We start from the raw sequence: 22,505 nt of genomic DNA on the forward strand, positions 1-22,505 counted from the left end.
TATAGGTGCTGAGTGTCTGTACAGGTGCTGAGTGTAGATAGAGGTGCTGAGTGTAGGTAGAGGTGCTGAGTGTCTGTACAGGTGCTGAGTGTCTGTACAGGTGCTGAGTGTAGGTAGAGGTGCTGAGTGTCTGTACAGGTGCTGAGTGTAGGTAGAGGTGCTTGAGTGTCTGTACAGGTGCTGAGTGTAGGTACAGGTGCTGAGTGTCTGTACAGGTGCTGAGTGTAGGTACAGGTGCTGAGTGTCTGTACAGGTGCTGAGTGTAGGTACAGGTGCTGAGTGTCTGTACAGGTGCTGAGTGTAGGTACAGGTGCTGAGTGTCTGTACAGGTGCTGAGTGTAGGTACAGGTGCTGAGTGTAGGTACAGGTGCTGAGTGTAGGTACAGGTACTGAGTGTAGGTACAGGTGCTGAGTGTAGGTACAGGTGCTGAGTGTAGGTAGAGGTGCTTAGTGTCTGTACAGGTGCTGAGTGTCTGTACAGGTGCTGAGTGTAGGTACAGGTGCTGAGTGTCTGTACAGGTGCTGAGTGTAGGTACAGGTGTGCTGAGTGTAGGTACAGGTGCTGAGTGTAGGTACAGGTGCTGAGTGTAGAGTACAGGTGCTGAGTGTAGGTACAGGTTCTGAGTGTATGTACAGGTGCTGAGTGTAGGTACAGGTACTGAGTGTAGGTACAGGTGCTGAGTGTAGGTAGAGGTCTGTACAGGTGCTGAGTGTAGGTACAGGTGCTGAGGTAGAGGTCTGAGTGTAGGTACAGGTGCTGAGTGTAGGTAGAGGTGCTTAGTGTCTGTACAGGTGCTGAGTGTAGGTACAGGTGCTGAGTGTCTGTACAGGTGCTGAGTGTTGGTACAGGTGCTGAGTGTCTGTACAGGTGCTGAGTGTCTGTACAGGTGCTGAGTGTGTACAGGTGCTGAGTGTCGGTACAGGTGCTGAGTGTCTGTACAGGTGCTGAGTGTCTGTACAGGTGCTGAGTGTCTGTACAGGTGCTGAGTGTCTGTACAGGTGCTGAGTGTAGGTACAGGTGCTGAGTGTCTGTACAGGTGCTGAGTGTCGGTACAGGTGCTGAGTGTCTGTACAGGTGCTACAGGTGCTGAGTGTCTGTACAGGTGCTGAGTGTCTGTACAGGTGCTGAATGTCGGTATAGGTGCTGAGTGTCTGTACAGGTGCTGAGTGTAGATAGAGGTGCTGAGTGTAGGTAGAGGTGCTGAGTGTCTGTACAGGTGCTGAGTGTCTGTACAGGTGCTGAGTGTAGGTAGAGGTGCTGAGTGTCTGTACAGGTGCTGAGTGTAGGTAGAGGTGCTTAGTGTCTGTACAGGTGCTGAGTGTAGGTACAGGTGCTGAGTGTAGGTAGAGGTGCTGAGTGTCTGTACAGGTGCTGAGTGTAGGTAGAGGTGCTTAGTGTCTGTACAGGTGCTGAGTGTAGGTACAGGTGCTGAGTGTCTGTACAGGTGCTGAGTGTAGGTACAGGTGCTGAGTGTAGGTACAGGTGCTGAGTGTAGGTACAGGTGCTGAGTGTAGGTACAGGTGCTGAGTGTAGGTAGAGGTGCTGAGTGTCTGTACAGGTGCTGAGTGTAGGTACAGGTGCTGAGTGTCGGTACAGGTGCTGAGTGTAGGTACAGGTGCGCTGAGTGTAGGTACAGGTGCTGAGTGTAGGTACAGGTGCTGAGTGTAAGTACAGGTACTGAGTGTAGGTACAGGTTCTGAGTGTATGTACAGGTGCTGAGTGTAGGTAGAGGTACTGAGTGTAGGTACAGGTACTGAGTGTAGGTAGAGGTACTGAGTGTAGGTACAGGTACTGAGTGTAGGTAGAGGTACTGAGTGTAGGTAGAGGTACTGAGTGTAGGTACAGGTGCTTAGTGTCTGTACAGGTGCTGAGTGTAGGTACAGGTGCTGAGTGTCTGTACAGGTGCTGAGTGTAGGTAGAGGTGCTGAGTGTCTGTACAGGTGCTGAGTGTAGGTAGAGGTGCTGAGTGTCTGTACAGGTGCTGAGTGTCTGTACAGGTGCTGAGTGTAGGTAGAGGTGCTGAGTGTCTGTACAGGTGCTGAGTGTAGGTAGAGGTGCTGAGTGTCTGTACAGGTGCTGAGTGTAGGTAGAGGTGCTGAGTGTTGGTACAGGTGCTGAGTGTAGGTACAGGTTCTGAGTGTAGGTACAGGTTCTGAGTGTAGGTACAGGTGCTGAGTGTAGGTTGTTCAGGTAATCTACCATACACTACAGTGCTTCAGACTGAATAAAGAGGAAGCAAGGAAGAGGATGCGTTTTAAAGACCCTGGTACATTCCAATGAGCTGGAGCCATCAAACATCACATAGTTCCTATAGCAGGACTGCAGTCAAGGGGAGACGTGTTTATGTCTCACTAATGATGACATGACAAGAGGTGAAACGTTCTATCTCCTTACCGTGGGGTTTTGGACATCTGTCCTTAACATAACCACATCAGGTGTTTATCCTAGACCCTTACAGGTGGATTTAAATGTTGGGGAGTGTTCATGTTCGGTAGAGGCATGAGAATGTTTGTAAAGATGTATTTATTTATTTTCTACAGGTGACAAGGCAGTTTCTGGAGTGGAGATAGGTTCAGGATGTTGCATATAGAAATATAATGAATAGAACAGACAATCTTATCTGTTCTACATGATACATTCTATACCGTCTCAGTGTGTGTGTGCGTGTGTGTGTAGGGAATATGTCATCAGTATAACCAGTGGCAGACAGACAGCGTAGTGCAATCAACACACAGACCAGTCAGATAGCAGATCAATGCTACATACCTAACCAGACACAAACACAAACACAAATAAAGGATCTGAGCTTTGGAAGTGGTTTTGATTTGTTGATGTCCCTCAAAAATGGATTTTGAATATTATAATTATCTAATTAATTCTCTCTTTCTGGAACCTCAATTTGTCTGAATAACACCTACTTCTAGCAGAAGTGGAATCCAATATCTTTGTTGTTGTGTGAGCTATCTAGTCACAGATGTCTGATTAAGAACCCAGAGAAATGGCGTTATTATTTTCTAAAAAAACATCTTCAAAACAGACCATGTAAAATTCAGGACATAAAATAATCTAGTTATTTATCCATTTACAAGTAAAATTCACAGACATTTCTATCCTTTGTGCAGGGCCCGGAGATTGATTCAGCGCGGGGCCTCTCCCTGAATGAAAGTAGTCTTCTATATTTAAAGTGTCTTTAGTTCATATAGGCGAAAAGGTTTACAGTGTGTATGGATTTAAAAAGCAGCTCTTGGGGAGGAGTGAGGCATACGTTCTTCAAAACCGGAGAACCAGAGATCACCTGCAACAGAGGAAAAGAGTGAGTGAGAATGAGAATACCAAGAAGACTAAAACATCTGAAAGAAAATGGTTTTAGTCACCTTTATTTCCTAGCACTGTGTTATTTCGCAACGTCCCTTCTGGGACAATAAAGATTTATTGATTCAAATGTTTCAGTCACCATGTTATGTCACATGGACAGATGAGAGATGGTAGGAGTGTCTACATGTTCCTAAACGCGATGAAGCAATAGTATGTGTCTACATGACCTGTATCCTAAAGCTACTGTATGTAACGCTATAGAATGCCTCAAAAAGTGATGAGGCAACAGGACTCACTGTTCTTTTCTGTCTAAATGACTCAGAGGATCGCATGAGAACATTTCAATACAATCTCACTGGACACATGCACAGGACAATGAATGATACAGACTGTCAAGTACACGGAAATAAATTTAAAAACGCAACCATTTCAAAGATTTTACTGAATTACAGTTCATATAAGGAAATCAGATAATTGAAATCATTAGGCCCTAATCTATGTATTTCACATGACTGGGAATACAGCTATGCATGTTGGTCAAAGATACATTTGTTTTTTAAATATAAGGGCATGGATCAGAAAACCAGTCCGTTTCTGGTGTGACCAGCATTTGCCTCATGCAGTGTGACACATCTCCTTCGCAAAGAGCAGATCAGGCTGTTGATTGTGACCTGCGGAATGTTGTCTCATTTCCTCTTCAATGGCTGTGAGAAGTTGCTGGATATTGGCGGGAACTGGAACACGCTGTCGTACACGTCGATCCGGAGCATCCCAAACATGCTCAAATGGGTGACATGTCTGGTGAGTATACAGGCCATGGAACAACTGGGACATTTTCAGCTTCCAGGAATTGTGTACACATCCTTGCGACATGGGGCTGTGCATTATCATGCTGAAACATGAGGTGATGGAGGCGGATGAATGGCACAACGATGGGCCTCAGGATCTTGTCACTGTATCTCTGTGCTTTCAAATTGCCATCGATAAAATGCAATTGTGTTCATTGTCCGTAGCTTATGCCTGCCCATACCATAACTCCACCGTCCCCGCACTGTCTGCCATCAGCCCGGCACAGTTGAAACTGGGATTAATCTGTGAAGAGCACACTTCTCCAGCGTGCCAGTGGCCATTGAAAGTGAGCATTTGCCCACTGAAGTTGGTTACGACACCGAACTGCAGTCAGATCAAGACCCTGGTGAGGACAATGAGCACGCAGATGAGCTTCCCTGAGACAGTTTGTGCTGAAATTCTTCAGTTGCACAAACCAACAGTTTCATCAGCTGTCCAGTTGGCTGATCTCAGATGATCCCGCAGGAGAGAGAAGCTGGATGTGGAGGTCCTGGGCTGGCCTGCAAAATTCTCTAAAATGACGTTGCAAGTGGCTTATGGTAGAGAAATTAACATTCAATTTTCTGACAACAGCTCTGGTGGACATTCCTGCAGTCAACGTGCCAATTGCACGCTCCCTCAAAACTTGAGACATATGGCATTGTGTTGTGTGACAAAATAACACATTTTAAAGTGTCCTTTAAGTCCCAAGTACAAGGTGCACCTGTGTAATGATCACGCTGTTTAATCAGCCACTTGACAATCCATCCACCTGACAGGTGTGGCATATCTTGGCAAAGGAGAAATGCTCTATAACAGGGATATAAACAAATTTGTGCAGAAAATCTGAGCGAAATAAGCTTTTTGTGCAAATGGAATATTTCTGGGATCTTATATTTCAGTTCATGAAACATGGGACCAACTAATAGGCCCATTGGCAAACATTACATATTGGTTGATATTGTTCAATACTGTCTGGAATCACTGAACGTACACTGAGAAAAATGTTTGCTTAAAATATCAGCGCTCTTATGTTCTCCACAGCCATTATTTGCACTTGTCATTTGCTGCCAAACATTATCAATAAAGTCAAGCTATTAGTCATAACTGGGGTGCAACAGGTGGCTCGTACAATAGCCGCGTTGTGCCTTGGTGGTGGCCTGTGTGTGTACTGGCGGAATGAGAAAAACAGCTCACGTTCACAAGTTAAAAGCTTGGGTCAACAATTGCCACTTGTACGGAATCATGTGACAATCACCAGTTCATGGCCTGTATGGGAGTGGTACTTTTAAATGAATGTTTTCCCTGTTCTGGCTGTTCCCTGCAATTCAGTTGAAATGCCCAGAAAGACGACAATAAAGACTTGAATCCATCTCAAAAAGTCCCTTGGCTTATCGTCGTTTTTACTCTAAAATCAATCCCCTATTATACCCAGTGAAATAAAACTGCTACAGGTGACTTAAGGACTAGCCAACTCCATCCAATAGAATCAATAGCAGCACTAAAGCCCATTAAGATGCATTGCAGACAGCATCCCAAGGGGGTCTGGACTGAAGCCCATTAAGATGCATTGCAGGCTACGTTCCAAGGGGGTCTGGACCTCAGCCTGAACAACCCGCCTGCCACCCTTGTTAGAAGCACTGCTTTAAACTAGTGGGTAAACAAGCCTATACATGAAGAGTCGTGATGCTGAATAGGAATGGCCAGACTTATTCATTAAAACCTGCCAAAGGCCACAGGCTCTTTTGACTGTAGCAGCCAGTAGAGAAAGAATATTAATTATGACAGATATTCATGAGCAAAGTGAAGTGTGCAATCAGGGCCTGGGCCATGGCGGATTCTGTGAGGTTAGCCAATACTAAATAAAACGACTATCATTAGCTAATTCATTTAATTTACTTAGCCATTGATATGTTTCTGTTTAGCTAATTTTCTTCCAACGTTTACTTGGTAGTACTTCATTCGCTCTCGATTTGGGAAGACACCGTTGTCTTATAAACTTCTCTGTCCAGTTGCAGGTGGTACTCCAAGAAAACAGAATATTCCGAAAAATATTAGATCCACTTCTTGCACCGTACAGCTCACATTGGACAACATATTTGCAGGGCGGCAGGTGGCTAGAGCGCTTGGCCAGTAATTGAAAGGTCGCTGGCTCGAATACACGAGCCGACAAGGTGAAACATCTGTCAATGTGCCATTGAGCAAGGCACGTAACCCTAATTTCCTCCAGGGGCACTGTACTAATATGGCTGACCCTGTAAAACAAGTTGGGGCGGCAGGGAACCTAGTGGTTAGAGCGTTGGGCCAGTAACCGAAAGGTTGCTAGATCAAATCGCTGAGCTGACAAAGTAAAAATGTGGCGTTCTGCACCTGAACAAGGCAGTTAACCCACTGTTCCTAGGCCGTCATTGTAAAATAAGAATTTGTTCTTTACCGATTTGCCAAGTTAAATAAAGATTAAATAATGGTTAAATAAAGGTTAAATGAAGGTAAAATGGAAATATCCTGAATATGGATGAAGAGGATCTACTCTACAGCGCTGTTGGCTGGTCGTCATTGACCTTGCGTAGGCTCAAACACTGGTATACACTGATTTATAAGGCCATATTGGGTAAAATGCCAGTTTAACTCTGTTATTTTTTAGTCAGGTCAGTTAATAAATATCAATTACGGTCCCATTCTGATTTGCTTCTAATAGTACCAAAAATTAGAACAGGTCATGGTAGAAATAGTTTAAGTTACTTAGCACCGTGGTCCAGGAATTCTCTCCTGAACATTTTAAAACATTTTAAAATGTGATGATCTAGTTTTGTTGGCGGAGTTTAAACACTTAATCGATGTATAGATCATAGAAGAGTGTAATAGTTTTTTTAGGCCAGCTGTTTTTAGTCAAGATGTTTGTGTTTTTAATATAATATGTAATTGTTGTACTGTATGTGTGTTTATAGTTTTGTTTAATGTTGTGTTAGTGTATGTAAGTTGTTTAGTCTGAAACTTTGTTCCCCCTGCTGCTATTGGACCAGGTCTCTCTTGGAAAAGAGATATTATCTCAATGAGAAAAACCTGTATAAATAAAAGGTTAATTATTATTATTATTTTTAAAGCTAAGATGGTCATACCAAGGATCATTCAGCTATTTGATTTGGAATTTTAAGACAATTTAAGGTATCAAAAAAATATTGGATGAAACATTGAATTTGGCATTACTGCTATTAGCCAATAGAAACGCAATGAATAACATTTTCAAGATTCACTACATGGAACAAAGGAAGTTTGTTCTGAAGTGTCTGTCTTGTATGAGATAAGAAAGACCAGGAAGCTATGACAATTGTTTTGTTGACATGTATTTATCCCCTAATATTTAGGCACTAAACTATCTCCATATATACTTACATTTGTTTTTAAAACTAGTACCAGGGATCTTCTGATGAGTCGGTGGGCGTCCCAGGACAAAACGGATAACACCATCGTGTCCGTGAGAGTCTCAGCTGTTAAGATAGAGTTTAATTTGTAGACTACAGACATTTTTGTGAGAAGACCGATTTTTCGGAATGTCTCAAGGTCTGACAAACACCACTCTAACTCTGCCACCTTTCACCCCAGATGCTGAAGGGCGATATCGGCGGATGAGGTGGATGGAGACGCAGTAGAAATGTCTATTCCTACCCGTGTAGAAATGTCTATTCCCACCCGTGTAGAAATGTCTATTCCCACCCGTGTAGAAATGTCTATTCCCACCCGTGTAGAAATGTCTATTCCCACCCGTGTAGAAATGTCTATTCCCACCCGTGTAGAAATGTCTATTCCCACCCGTGTAGAAATGTCTATTCCTACCCGTGTAGAAATGTCTATTCCCACCCGTGTAGAAATGTCTATTCCTACCCGTGTAGAAATGTCTATTCCTACCCGTGTAGAAATGTCTATTCCTACCCGTGTAGAAATGTCTATTCCTACCCGTGTAGAAATCTCTATTCCTACCCGTGTAGAAATCTCTATTCCTACCCGTGTAGAAATCTCTATTCCTACCCGTGTAGAAATCTCTATTCCCACCCGTGTAGAAATGTCTATTCCCACCCGTGTAGAAATGTCTATTCCCACCCGTGTAGAAATGTCTATTCCCACCCGTGTAGAAATCTCTATTCCTACCCGTGTAGAAATCTCTATTCCTACCCGTGTAGATATCTCTATTCCTACCCGTGTAGAAATGTCTATTCCTACCCGTGTAGAAATCTCTATTCCTACCCGTGTAGAAATCTATTCCTACCCTAGAAATGTTATTCCTACCCGTGTAGAAATGTCTATTCCTACCCGTGTAGAAATCTCTATTCCTACCCGTGTAGAAATCTCTATTCCTACCAGTGTAGAAATCTCTATTCCTACCCGTGTAGAAATCTCTATTCCTACCCGTGTAGAAATGTCTATTCCTTGAACAGATGGATTTTGGAGAGGTTTTGTTATTATGTTCATTATATTTCCATGGGGACCATTGTAGGCTAAGGGTTAAACACAAGCTTTCAAAAGCTATGCCGTTGACGTTTGAGTTCACTTGGCTACTGTGAAGGGCATCTATTCTGAAGGTCTAGGCTTTATAGCACTGGTTGTGTACAGTGCATTTGGAAAGTATTCAGACCCCTTGACTTTCTCTACATGTTGTTATGGTACATTACAGCCTTATTCTAAAATTGATTAATCTAAAAACACAATACCCCATAATGACAAAGCGAAAACAGGTTTAGAAATGTTAGCAAATTTATTAAAAATAAAAAACAAATATCTTATTTACATAAATATTCAGATCCTGCTATGGGACTTGAAATTGAGCTCAGGTGCATTCTGTTTCCATTGATCATTCTTCAGATGTTTCTACAACTTGAGTCCACCTGTGGTAAATTCAATTGATTGGACATGATTTGGAAAGGCACACACCTGTCTATATAAGGTCCCACAGTTGACACTGCATGGTCAGAGCAAAAACCAAGCCATGAGGTCAAAGGAATTGTCCGTAGAGCCCCGAGACAGGATTGTGTCGAGCCACAGATCTGGTGAAGTGTACCAAAACATTTCTGCAGCATTGAAGGTCCACAAGAACACAGTGGCCTTTATCATTCTTAAATGGAACAAGTTTAGAACCACCGATACTTTTCCTAGAGCTGGCCACCCGGCCAAACTGAGCAATCGGGGGAGAAGGGCCTTGGTCAGGGAGGTGACAAAGAACCCGATGATCACTCTGACTGAGCTCCAGAGTTCCTCAAGTGGAGATGGGAGAACCTTCCAGAAGGACAACCATCACTGCAGCACTCCACCAATCAGGCCTTTACGGTAGAGTGGCCAGACAGAAGCCACTCCTCAGTAAAAGGCACATGACAGCCCGCTTGGAGTTTGCCAAAAGGCATCTAAAGAATCTCAGACCATGAGAAACGAGAGTCTGAAACCAAGATTGAACTCTGTGGCCTGAATGCCAAGTCTCAGGTCTGGAGGAAACCTGGCACCATCCCTATGGTGAAGCATGGTGGTGGCAGCAACATGCTGTGAGGATGTTTTTCAGCGGAAGGGACTGGCAGACTTGTCAGGATCGAGACAAAGATGAACGGAGCAAAGTACAGAGAGATCCTTGATTTAAAAAAACTGCTCTAGAGCACTCAGGACCTCAGACTGGGGCGAAGGTTCACCTTCCAACAGGACAACGACCCTAAGCACACAGCCAAGACTCCGCAGGAGTGGCTTCGGGACAAGCCTCAATGTCCTTGAGTGGCCCAGTCAGAGCCCAGACTTGAACCCGAGCGAACATCTCTGGAGAGACCTGAAAATAGCTGTGCAGCGACGCTCCCCATCCGACCTGACGGAGCTTGAAAGGATCTGCAGAGAATAATGGGAGGAACTCCCCAAATTACAGATGTGCCAAACTTGTAGCGTCATACCCAAGAAGACTTAAGACTAATTGCTGCCAAAGGCGCTTCAATAAATTACTGATTAAAGGGTCTGAATACTTATGCAATTGTGATATCGGTTTAAAACTTTAATGTGCACAAATTTCTAAAAAGCTGTTTTTGCTTTGTCATTATGGGGTATGTGTTCAGATTTAGGAGGCAATTCTTTTGTTGTTGATTTAATACATTTTAGAATAAGGCTGCAATGTAGCAAAATGTGGAAAGGGGTCTGAATACTTTCCAGAATGCACTGTGTATTGCATCAATTAGATGTGACGTTGCATAGTCCCCAAGACGAGCGAGGAGTGTCGTCATATGCACTGCCTCATGGACACGCATCTCTTTTGATACCCGTTTGATTTATTCTATTCTAAGGAGTGGCACGACAGCAATGAGTCAGCATTGCAATGTTGTTTTACCCTCTTCTTCACGTCACCGTGTTCTATCCCAATGGATCATTAGATGTGACAACCTGGTTGTAACCTACTGGTGTTTAGTCATTTCTTCAAGGCAAGAGAGCCGAGGGAATGTTGACACAGTCTACAGTACATGTTGCCAAAACGGACATTAGCCTTGCTGTTGTATTGAGTGGGAAGATAGCTGCAGGAATAGCCTAAGAAATGGGATTGTGTAAGAGTTGCAACATTAAACTCTTTGGGAGGATAGAGTTCCTAACCAGGGAAATGAAATGGATTTATGTACAGTTCAAACAACTACAAATGAGGCTTGGCTCCTGTTTTGGTGTCAAATGCAGGCTAGTTAGAAATTGAGCAAAAAAAATAATGAAATTATGTTTACCTTGAGTGGGTGAATCTTATATTTTCATGTAATATGTATTTTATAAAGAAATTGATCCCAGAACATCAGGCTGAATCTAACAATAGAATGAGCCAAAAAAACTCAGCTAGATCAAGGTTAGGCCACTGGCGCCCCTTCTGAAGGCCCTCGGATTAACCCTGCCCAAAAATAAAGTCATTTATCATTTTTATGAAACGCAGTCGGGGTCTCAAATTACTGTTGCGATTTAGAACAGTAGAAAACACAAGGTGCCATTTCTAAACGTGGTTGTGTATCGGCAGTTTATCTTCTTATGGTAGTCACCGATAGTCGTTCAATTAGCCCATGTATGTGAAGATTTGTTAGATTGCTAAATCAGCTATCTAAATGTATTATCCTGGTCGAATTACCTACTGTGGTGCCTGCATTGGTTTTGTTATTCTCACTCAGATATAATATTAAAAACGGAAAACATTTATCTATAGCCTATGGCCAAATGTGTTATTGCAGGAAATTCGTTATAAAATTGCAACATTTTCTCTACATCCCATGGCAAAATATGGATGTGGGTACATATAAACCCACGAGCAACTGCTGCCCCTAATGAGTTCAGTTTTTTTTGTGCTGACCTAGAAAGAGCCACAGGTAATGAGTTGTTATTGTTTTGGATAATCACCTACCAACTGTGTGTCAGAGAAGCCTAACCACTTTTCCATCCATAATGCTCTGCAACACCTCAGAATCATTCAGAATCCCCAACTCCACCGTTTTCTCTGTAGGCTGGTGGTCAAAACGTCGGTCATATCCTAGATTGTCGTGTCCCGTCAGGCTGCTGCTGTGTTCACACGTAATTCGCGATAGAGTTTGATCAGGAACCGTTCCGTTCACTGATTCCTTTCCATTCCACTTGCACTTCTCCCCAGCTTCCAGAGTTTTAATCTTGCTCTTCGAGAGCCTTTCTGACAACTTTCTTGCCCAGTGCGCAAAATTGTCCAGGGTGCTTTTATCAAAGTCCTCGGAGTAAACCATTATGTTGCCCGTGTACCACAAAATCCACCAAGCCAGACTGAGGAAAATGATGAGTGCACCCGTGTAGATTAGGAAATCACCGTAGAAGTGACCGTCCAACTTTAGATCGGCGAAAATACCAACTAAAATAACTATCAAACCGCAGACGTCAAAAGCGATGGCTAGGAAAAATAACGGCGCACAGTTCCCCACGCAGTTGTGCGCCATACCTAAGCTGTATGAGTGATTGAGCTCAAATAACGGCAGGGAAGAGCTGAACTCGTTTTACAGGACGCACATTTCCTCACCATCCACCTGTGGTGAACACCTGTGCGCGCAGAGAGCCGCCAGAGAGCCGCCTTCCTGTGACGTCAATGTAAACGAGAGGGTTCAAACTAGAGGGTTTGCACAGATCTGAGTCCAAATTTAGAGCCTTTATCATTTGGGGGAGAAACGCAAAACTGATGTTAGATCAGTGTCTAAGTGTAACCCAAATGACAGGCGGTTGGTCATATGTAAAACAGGTAGGCTTGTATCGAAACAAGCAAATACATTCAAAATGTGTTACATAAAGTGCTGCATTTTAGCATTCCCCCACACCCAATCAGGTTGTCCCACCTGTTCTGTTTGTTGAACCTGAGAAGTGGCTCAGAAACTCATGCTAGTTCTGGGGGAAGCATCCATCTGGCAGTTTATTCTTTAGTTTTGAGATGATCGGACAATGGCTACCCATCACACAGGCTACCCATCACACAGGCTACCCATCACACAGGCTACCCATCACACAGGCTATCCATCACACAGGCTATCCATCACACAGGCTACCCATCACACAGGCTATCCATCACACAGGTTATCCATCACACAATCTACCCATCACACAATCTACCCATCACACAGGTTATCCATCACACAATCTACCCATCACACAATCTACCCATCACACAGGCTATCCATCACACAGGTTATCCATCACACAATCTATCCATCACACAGGCTGGGGTGGGATAATCAAAGGTTGAATATGATCCTCGTATTTTAGACACTATGATTGCTTGTTTTAATTGGTAAGAGTGAGGTTGGCCAGCCCTCCTCCTGGAGAATTGGCCTCTGCATAGTCTAGATTTCTAGAAGTTGTTCTTTAACTGACTTGCCTAATTAAAAAAAGGTTAAAAAAATAAAATACTAATTCTCTGTCGAGAACCATGGAGCAACAAGTTGAGCAGAAACTATAGAGCAGTCTCTCCCAGAACTTGTTCTGTGATACCCATCAACCACACCAGTTTCTGGCCACATCAACTCAAAACTAATCAGTCAGAGTCAGTCCCGCCCAACAGTAAACACCTGCTTAATGCCACTATAAAGCTCTTATAAAAGGGTTTGTTTATAGTGGGACCATAATTAGTCCAACTGATATAAATACTGTTTGTGCTTTTGCTTAGTGTTCCTGAGCTAATGGGAAAGAGTAATTTGTCTGCAGCAATAATCATGCATATTTTTATTTATTTATTTACAGAATAAAAAAATGTAGAGCTGTTGTTTTCCAATTCGGCTGCTGAGGGCGCCAAACCCCTTTGCAACAGGCCCAAACCCTGCTTCAGCGACTCACTCACGCTGCCTGTATAACGCCTGAGTGGCCAAGTAAGTAACGCGCGTGTGTGTGTGTGTTATTTAGAGCAAAGCTTGAAGGAGGCCGATAACATCCTTTCCAACTGTGTGTTTTAGGGACTAAGTGTTTTCACAAACACTGCGTTCATGAGCCCATTATGGACTTTGAGGTGAGGCCTGAGTTGACATTTATGTCTTTCAACACAGTGCATTGTATTAATGGTAGGCGTTTGAATGACAACAAGTTCACCCCAATCATCACCTCAAAGTGAGGGTGATATCTGATACTATCTCTAGTGTTGGCAGCTGAAATGACGGTCTAGTATACCTGTGTGTCACTGGGACACAAACACACACATATAGCCTCTGTACACATACTGTATCTAAACTGTGCACCCAGTTAATCCCCTGCATTCCTATACGGTATACTGCATTGCAGGGTTCTTGCCTGTCCAGTATATTCCCTTATGAAGAGGATTTTATATAGACGACCTGGCAGATACCTCCAGTCAGGTTGAACAGGAGAGGGAAGGCGAGGCTGAGACAAGGTGAGGGAGGGGAGATGAGGCTGAGATGAGGTGAGGTGAGGGGAGGCGAGTGGAGGAGAAGGGAGGGGAGGGGAGGCTAAGACGAGGGAAGGTGAGGCGAGGGGAGGAGAGGCTGAGACGAGGGGAGGGGAGGAGAGATGAGGGGAGGTGAGGGGAGGGGAGGCTAATACGAGGGAAGGTGAGGCGAGGGGAGGAGAGGCTGAGACGGGGGGAGGGGAGGGGAGGAGAGATGAGGGGAGGGGAGGGGAGGGGAGGTGAGGATAGGCTGAGACGAGGGGAGGAGAGACGAGGGGAGGTGAGGGGAGGCGAGGGGAGGAGATGCTGAGACGAGGGGAGGGGAGGTGAGGGGAGGAGAGGGGAGGGGAGGCTGAGACGAGGGAAGGTGAGGCGAGGGGAGGAGAGGTGAGGCCAGGCTGAGATTAGGGGAGGCTAGGAGAGGAGACGATAGGCTGAGATGAAGGAATGAGAGGAGATGGTAGGCTGAGACATGGGGAGGCGAGGGGAGTGGAGGAGAGGGGAGGTGAGGCTGAGACGAGGGAGGAGAGGGAAGGTGAGGGGAGGAGAGGGGAGGTGAGGCAAGGCAAGACTGAGTTGAGGGGAGGCAAACGGAGGGGAGGGGAGGGGAGGCAAGACTGAGATGAGGAGAGGGGAGGAGAGGCTAAGGGGAGGAGAAGCTGAGATGAGGGAAGGCGAGGGGAGGCAAGGCTGAGATGAGGGGAGGCTTAGACGAGGAGGGGAGGAGAGGTAAGACTGAGATGAGGGGAGGCTAGGGGAGGTGAGGCAAGGGAAGGGGAGGCAAGACTGAGATGAGGGGAGGGGAGGTAGGGAAGTAGAGGGAGGGGAGGTGAGGGGAGGCAAGACTGAGATGAGGGGAGGCTTAGACGAGGTGAGGGAAGGAGAGGTAAGACTGAGATGAGGGGAGGTGAGGCAAGGGAAGGGAGGCAATACTGAGATGAGGGGAGGGGAGGTGAGGGGAGGATAGGGGAGGCTTAGCCGAGTTAAGGCTGAGGCGAGGGGAGGCGTGGTTAGGAGAGGGGAGGCTTAGACGAGGTAAGGCTGAGTCGAGGGGAGGCGTGGTTAGGAGAGGGGAGGTGTGGTTAGGAGAGGGGAGGCGTGGTTAGGAGAGGGGAGGCGTGGTTAGGAAAGGGGAGGCGAAGCTGAGATGAAGGGAGGAAAGAAGCTCAAGCCAAGTCAAGACTCACACTCTGTCCTATCATCACTCTGTCCTATCATCACTCTGTCCTATCATTACTCTGTCCTATCATCACTCTGTCCTATCATCACTCTGTCCTATCATCACTCTGTCCTATCATTACTCTGTCCTATCATCACGCTGTCCTATCATCACTTGGTCCTATCATTACTCTGTCCTATCATCACTCTGTCCTATCATCACTTTGTCCTATCATTACTCTGTCCTATCATCACTCGGTCCCATCATTACTCTGTCCTATCATTACTCTGCCCTATCATCACACTGTCCTATCATCACTATGTCCTATCATCACTATGTCCTATCATCACTCTGTCCTATCATTACTCGGTCCTATCATTACTCTGTCCTATCATCACTCTGTCCTATCATCACTCTGTCCTATCATCACTCTGTCCTATCATCACTCTGTCATATCATCACTCTGTCCTATCATCACTCTGTCCTATCTGTCCCTATCATCATAACTCTGTCCTATCATCACGTTGTCCCTATCATCACTCTGTCCTATCATTACACTGTCTATCATCACTCTGTCCTATCATTATCATCTCACGTTGTCCTATCATTACTCTGTCCTATCATCACTCGGTCCTATCATCACTCTGTCCTATCATTACTCTGTCCTATCATCACTATGTCCTATCATCACTCTGTCCTATCATCACTCTGTCCTATATCATCCTATCATTCTGTCCTATCATCATTACTCTGTCCTATCATCACTCTGTCCTATCATCACTCTGTCCTATCATCACTCTGTCCTATCATCACTCTGTCCTATCATCACTCTGTCCTATCATCACTCTGTCCTATCATCACTCTGTCCTATCATCACTCTGTCCTATCATTACTCTGTCCTATCATCACTCTGTCCTATCATCACTCTGTCCTATCATCACTCTGTCCTATCATCACTCTGTCCTATCATCACTCTGTCCTATCATTACTCTGTCCTATCATCACTCTGTCCTATCATTACTCTGTCCTATCATCACCACTCTGTCCTATTATCACTCTATCATCATCACTCTGTCCTATCATCTGTCCTATCATCACTCTATCTATCATCACTCTGTCCTATCATCACTCTGTCCTATCCTATCATCACGCTGTCCTATCATCACTCTGTCCTATCATCGCTGTCCTAACATCACTCTGTCCTATCATCACTCTGTCCTATCATCACTCTATCCTGTCACTCTGTCCTATCATCACTCTGTCCTATCATCACTCTATCCTATCTCTGTCCTATCATCCTATCATCTTTGTCCTATCATCACTCTGTCCTATCATCACTCGGTCCCATCATTATCATCATTACTCTGTCCTATCACGCTGTCATCATCACTATGTCCTATCATCACTCTGTCCTATCATCACTCTGTCCTATCATTACTCTGTCCTATCATCCTATCATCACTCTGTCCCTCATCATTCACTCTGTCCTATCATCCTATCATCACTCTGTCCTATCATCCTCGGTCCCATCATCACTGTCCCATCATTACTCTGTCCTATCATTACCCTGTCCTCATCACGCTGTCCTATCATCACTATGTCCTCATCACTCGGTCCTATCTGTCCTATCATTACTCGGTCCTATCATCACTCTGTCCTATCATCACACTGTCCTATCATCACTCTGTCCTATCATCACTCTGTCCTATCATCACTCTGTCCTATCATCACTCTGTCACTCTATCCTATCATCACTGTCCTATCATCACTCTGTCCTATCACTCTGTCATCTCACTGTCCTATCATTACTCTGTCCTATCATTACTCTGTCCTATCATCACGCTGTCCTATCATCTGTCCTATCATCACTCTGTCCTATCATCACTCTGTCCTATCATTACTCGGTCCTATCATCACTCTGTCCTATCATCTGTCCTATCATCTGTCCTATCATCACTCTGTCCTATCATCACTCTGTCCTATCATCACTCTGTCCGGTCCCATCATCACTCTGTCCTATCATTACTCTGTCCTATCATTACTCTGTCCTACCATCACGCTGTCCTATCATCACTATGTCCTATCATCACTCTGTCCTATCATTACTCTGTCCTATCATTACTCTGTCCTATCATCACACTGTCCTATCATCACTCTGTCACATCATCACTCTGTCCTATCATCACTCTGTCCTATCATCACTCTGTCCTATCATTACTCTGTCCTATCATCACTGTCCTATCATTACTCTGTCCTATCATCACCCTGTCCTATCATCACTCTGTCCTATCATCACTCTGTCCTATCATTACTCTGTCCTATCATTACTCTGTCCTATCATTACTCTGTCCTATCATCACTCTGTCCTATCATCACTCTGTCCTATCATCACTCTGTCCTATCATCACTCTGTCCTATCACCACTCTGTCCTATCATCACTCTGTCCTATCATCACTCTGTCCTATCATCACTCTGTCCTATCATCACTCTGTCCTATCATCACTCTGTCCTATCATCACTCTGTCCTATCATCACTCTGTCCTATCATCACTCTGTCCTATCATCACTCTGTCCTATCATCACTCTGTCCTATCATCACTCTGTCCTATCATCACTCTGTCCTATCATACGCTGTCCTATCATCACCCTGTCCACTCTGTCCATCACTCTGTCCTATCATCACTCTGTCCTATCATCACTCTGTCCTATCCTATCATCACTCTGTCCTATCATCACTCTGTCCTATCATCACTCTGTCCTATCTTTACTCTGTCCTCTGTCCCATCATCCTCTGTCCTATCATCACTCTGTCCTATCATCACTCTGTCCTATCATCACTATGTCCTATCATCACTCTGTCCTATCATCACTCTGTCCTATCATTACTCTGTCCTAGCATTACTCTTTCCGAGCATTACTCTGTCCTATCATTACTCTGTCCTAGCATTACTATGTCCTATCATCACTCTGTCCTATCATCACTCTGCCCTATCATTACTCTGTCCTATCATTAGTCTGTCCTATCATCACTCTGTCCTATCATTACTCTGTCCTATCATTACTCTGTCCTATTATCACTCTGTCCTATCATTACTGTGACTATTACTGCTGCGACCAGGGCAGGCCCTAGCTGTATGGGGGACCTAAGATAGATTTGGTTGTGGGCCCCCCCCACCATGAGGGAAAAATGTTTAGTGGCCCACCACTTTACAGCAGAGATAAAAATACGGGCGATTATATTGCTGAAAGTCACCTTGTCCTAGAGAGATTTACACGGTCATCAAAACCTCACACCAGGGTGGCCTACACGGAACACAACCCATACTTTAAATGTAGAGCTGTTGTTTTGTCAAGAAACGGAATAGAGCTAAGCACAGGCAAAATCCTAGAGGAGAACCTGCCTTAGTCTGCTTTCCAACAGACACTGAGAGACAAATTCACTTTTCAGCAGGACAATAACCTAAAACACACGGCCAAATAAAAACTGGAGTTGCTTAACAATACAACATTGAATGTACCCGAGTGGCCTAGTTACAGTTTTGACTAAAATCGTCTTTAAAAACTACGTCAAGACTTTAAAATGGCTGTCTAGCAATTGATCAACAACCAATTTGACAGCCTTAAAAACTTTAAAAAGAATAATCTGCAAATATTGTACAATCCAGGTGTGCAAATCTCTTAGAGATTTACTCAGACTCACAGTGGTAATCCCTGCCAAATGGGATTGTAACATGTATTGACTTAGGGGGTTGAATACTTATGTAGTCAAGATATATTAATGTTTTATTTTTCATGTATATTTGTTTTTACTAATGTTTGAATTTTTCTTCCACTTTGACGTTAGAGTATTTTGTGTAGATCGTTGAAAAAAATGAAAATGAAATCCAATTTAATTCCAATTTGTAACACAACAACATGTTTGAGAAACAACATGTTTCCTCATGGTTCTCTTTAAAGTCATGTTCTCAGAACATTAAGGAATCTTTCTACAACAAAAAAAACACAAGAAAACATGAGTAACGTTCAAAGAACGTTCGTTCTCAGTGTCAACGAAGTGTGTTCAGGTGCGTTGGCCACGCCCACTAATTGGCCAACACCTGATCTTAATGAGTGCTTGTTTCTTTTGAAATGGGGTCTGTTTTGAATAGACTTTAATGAACAGCTTTGTATGAGTTAAAAAACATGGTAGGCTAGCTGCATCCTGGTGGCGCAGTGGACTAATTCCATGGATAGAGAACAGAAGATCATAGGTTTGCATGTCACTGATGGCATGCCACAGTACAGTGGGGCAAAAAAAGTATTTAGTCAGCCACCAATTGTGCAAGTTCTCCCACTTAAAAAGATGAGAGAGGCCTGTAATTTTCATCATAGACACACTTCAACTATGACAAAATGAGAGAAAATAAATCCAGAAAATCACATTGTAGGATTTGTAATGAATTTATTTGCAAATTATGGTGGAAAATAAGTATTTGGTCAATAACAAAAGTTTATCTCAATACTTTGTTATATATCCTTTGTTGGCAATGACAGAGGTCAAACATTTTCTGTAAGTCTTAACAAGGTTTTCACACACTGTTGCTGGTATTTTGGCCCATTCCTCCATGCAGATCTCCTCTAGAGCAGTGATGTTTTGGGGCTGTTGCTGGGCAACACAGACTTTCAACTTCCTCCAAAGATTTTCTATGGGGTTGAGATCTGGAGACTGGCTAGGCCACTCCAGGACCTTGAAATGCTTCTTACGAAGCCACTCCTTCGTTGCCCGGGCGGTGTGTTTGGGATCATTGTCTTGCTGAAAGACCCAGCCACGTTTCATCTTCAATGCCCTTGCTGATGGAAGGAGGTGTTCACTCAAAATCTCATGATACATGGCCCCATTCATTCTTTCCTTTACACGGATCAGTCGTCCTGGCCCCTTTTCAGAAAAACAGCACCAAAGCATGATGTTTCCACCCCCATGCTTCACAGTAGGTATGGTGTTCTTTGGATGCAACTCAGCATTCTTTGTCCTCCAAACACGACGAGTTGAGTTTTTACCAAAAAGTTATATTTTGGTTTGATCTGACCATATGACATTCTCCCAATCTTCTTCTGGATCATCAAAATGCTCTCTAGCAAAATTCAGACGGGCCTGGACATGTACTGGCTTAAGCAGGGGGACACGTCTGGCACTGCAGGATTTGAGTCCCTGGCGGCGTAGTGTGTTACTGATGGTAGGCTTGGTTACTTTGGTCCCAGCTCTCTGCAGGTCATTCACTAGGTCCCTCCGTGTGGTTCTGGGATTTTTGCTCACGTTCTTGTGATAATTTTGACCCCACGGGGTGAGATCTTGCGTGGAGCCCCAGATCGAGGGAGATTATCAGTGGTCTTATATGTCTTCCATTTACTAATAATTGCTCCCACAGTTGATTTCTTCAAACCAAGCTGCTTACCTATTGCAGATTCATTCTTTCCAGCCTGGTGCAGGTCTACAATTTTGTTTCTGGTGTCCTTTAACAGCTCTTTGGTCTTGGCCATAGTGGAGTTTGGAATGTGACTGTTTGAGGTTGTGGACAGGTGTCTTTTATACTGATAACAAGTTCAAACATGTGCCATTAATACAGGTAACGAGTGGAGGACAGAGGAGCCTCTTAAAGAAGAAGTTACAGGTCTGTGAGAGCCAGAAATCTTGCTTGTTTGTAGGTGACCAAATACTTATTTTCCACCATAATTTGCAAATAAATTCATTAAAAATCCTACAATGTGATTTTATGGATTTTTTTTCTCATTTTGTCTGTCATAGTTGAAGTGTACATATGATGAAAATTACAGGCCTCTCTCATATTTTTTGAAGTGGGAGAACTTGCACAATTGGTGGCTGACTAAATACTTTTTTGCCCCACTGTAAATAAATACGTGTTTGCCTGATTGATAATGCCTGAGCAAACGAATGTCCATATGTTCTATGCTTGCACTTCTAAACAACCAAAACTAAACTGTTGTTTGAAATCTTATTGAAACATTCAGAGAAAGTTTTTAAAAAAAACTCCAAATAACCTAGAATTGTTGTTCCCGGAACGTTAATAAAACTTCACAGGAAAATGTTCAGGGTCTCATACTAAAACATTCTCAGAACCTCCTTGCAACCTAAAGATTTTAGTTTCCAGAACAGACAAAATGTTAAATTTCGTTCTCAGCGCGTGAAAAACAACAACAAAAAACGTTTGGTTTCACCGGTCGGGAAACGTGTGGCTTCATTCCCAGAACCAATGGGAAACCAAAAACTCTCCCACAACTTCCAAGGAACCAAATGTGCTAGCTGGGATAGCGCCGTCTGTATATTTTTGTGTGGTGACATTTCTCCAGCCCCTCCTTCAGATTTTTACCGAAATAGTGGTGGTAGTACGCTTCGTTATTGTTTCAACTGCTGATTGGTCCTTTAAGATTCTCCTATGGAGTGCTGTCCATTCCAACGCCATAGATTTTAGATGTTAGGTATCGATGATCCAGCAGCAGTCCGGCACCATTTTAGAATAATTAGTTGGGTATATTATTTCATTGCATATAGTATGACATCAAACCTGTCACTCCCTGACCTTAGAGATTTTTAGGTCTCTATTTTGGTTTGGTCAGGGTGTGATTTGGGTGGGCATTCTATGTTCTTTTTTCTATGTTTTTGTATTTCTTTGTTTTGGCCAGGTATGGTTCTCAATCAGTGACAGTTGTCTATCGTTGTCTCTGATTGGGAACCATGCTTAGGTAGATTTTTCCCATTTACATTTACAATTAAGTCATTTAGCAGACGCTCTTATCCAGAGCGACTTACAAATTGGTGCATACACCTTATGACATCCAGTGGAAGAGCCACTTGCATCTAAATCTTTTTTTTGGGGGGGGTGAGAAGGATTACTTACCCTTACTTACCCTATCCTAGGTATTCCTTGAAGAGGTGGGGTTTCAGGTGTCTCCGGAAGGTGGTGATTGACTCCGCTGTCCTGGCGTCGTGAGGGAGTTTGTTCCACCATTGGGGGCCAGAGCAGCGAACAGTTTTGACTGGGCTGAGCGGGAACTGTACTTCCTCAGTGGTAGGGAGGCGAGCAGGCCAGAGGTGGATGAACGCAGTGCCCTTGTTTGGGTGTAGGGCCTGATCAGAGCCTGGAGGTACTGAGGTGCCGTTCCCCTCACAGCTCCGTAGGCAAGCACCATGGTCTTGTAGCGGATGCGAGCTTCAACTGGAAGCCAGTGGAGAGAGCGGAGGAGCGGGGTGACGTGAGAGAACTTGGGAAGGTTGAACACCAGACGGGCTGCGGCGTTCTGGATGAGTTGTAGGGGTTTAATG

General features: G+C 44.1%; 1 long non-coding RNA gene across 1 annotated transcript; it reads right to left on the reverse strand.

Annotated features, from left to right (window-relative positions):
• Positions 1 to 2,505: 2,505 nt before the first annotated feature.
• LOC118368747 (uncharacterized) lies at positions 2,506 to 12,291 on the reverse strand. Its single transcript, XR_004822411.2, has 2 exons — positions 11,529 to 12,291; positions 2,506 to 3,296 (listed from the first exon to the last, which is right to left on the reverse strand). It is a non-coding gene; the product is annotated as an uncharacterized LOC118368747 (long non-coding RNA).
• Between the last annotated feature and the right edge of the window lie 10,214 nt (positions 12,292 to 22,505).

The sequence above is a fragment of the Oncorhynchus keta genome, chromosome 3, assembly GCF_023373465.1.
Source record: "Oncorhynchus keta strain PuntledgeMale-10-30-2019 chromosome 3, Oket_V2, whole genome shotgun sequence".
In the NCBI taxonomy this organism is placed as follows: Eukaryota; Metazoa; Chordata; class Actinopteri; order Salmoniformes; family Salmonidae; genus Oncorhynchus; species Oncorhynchus keta.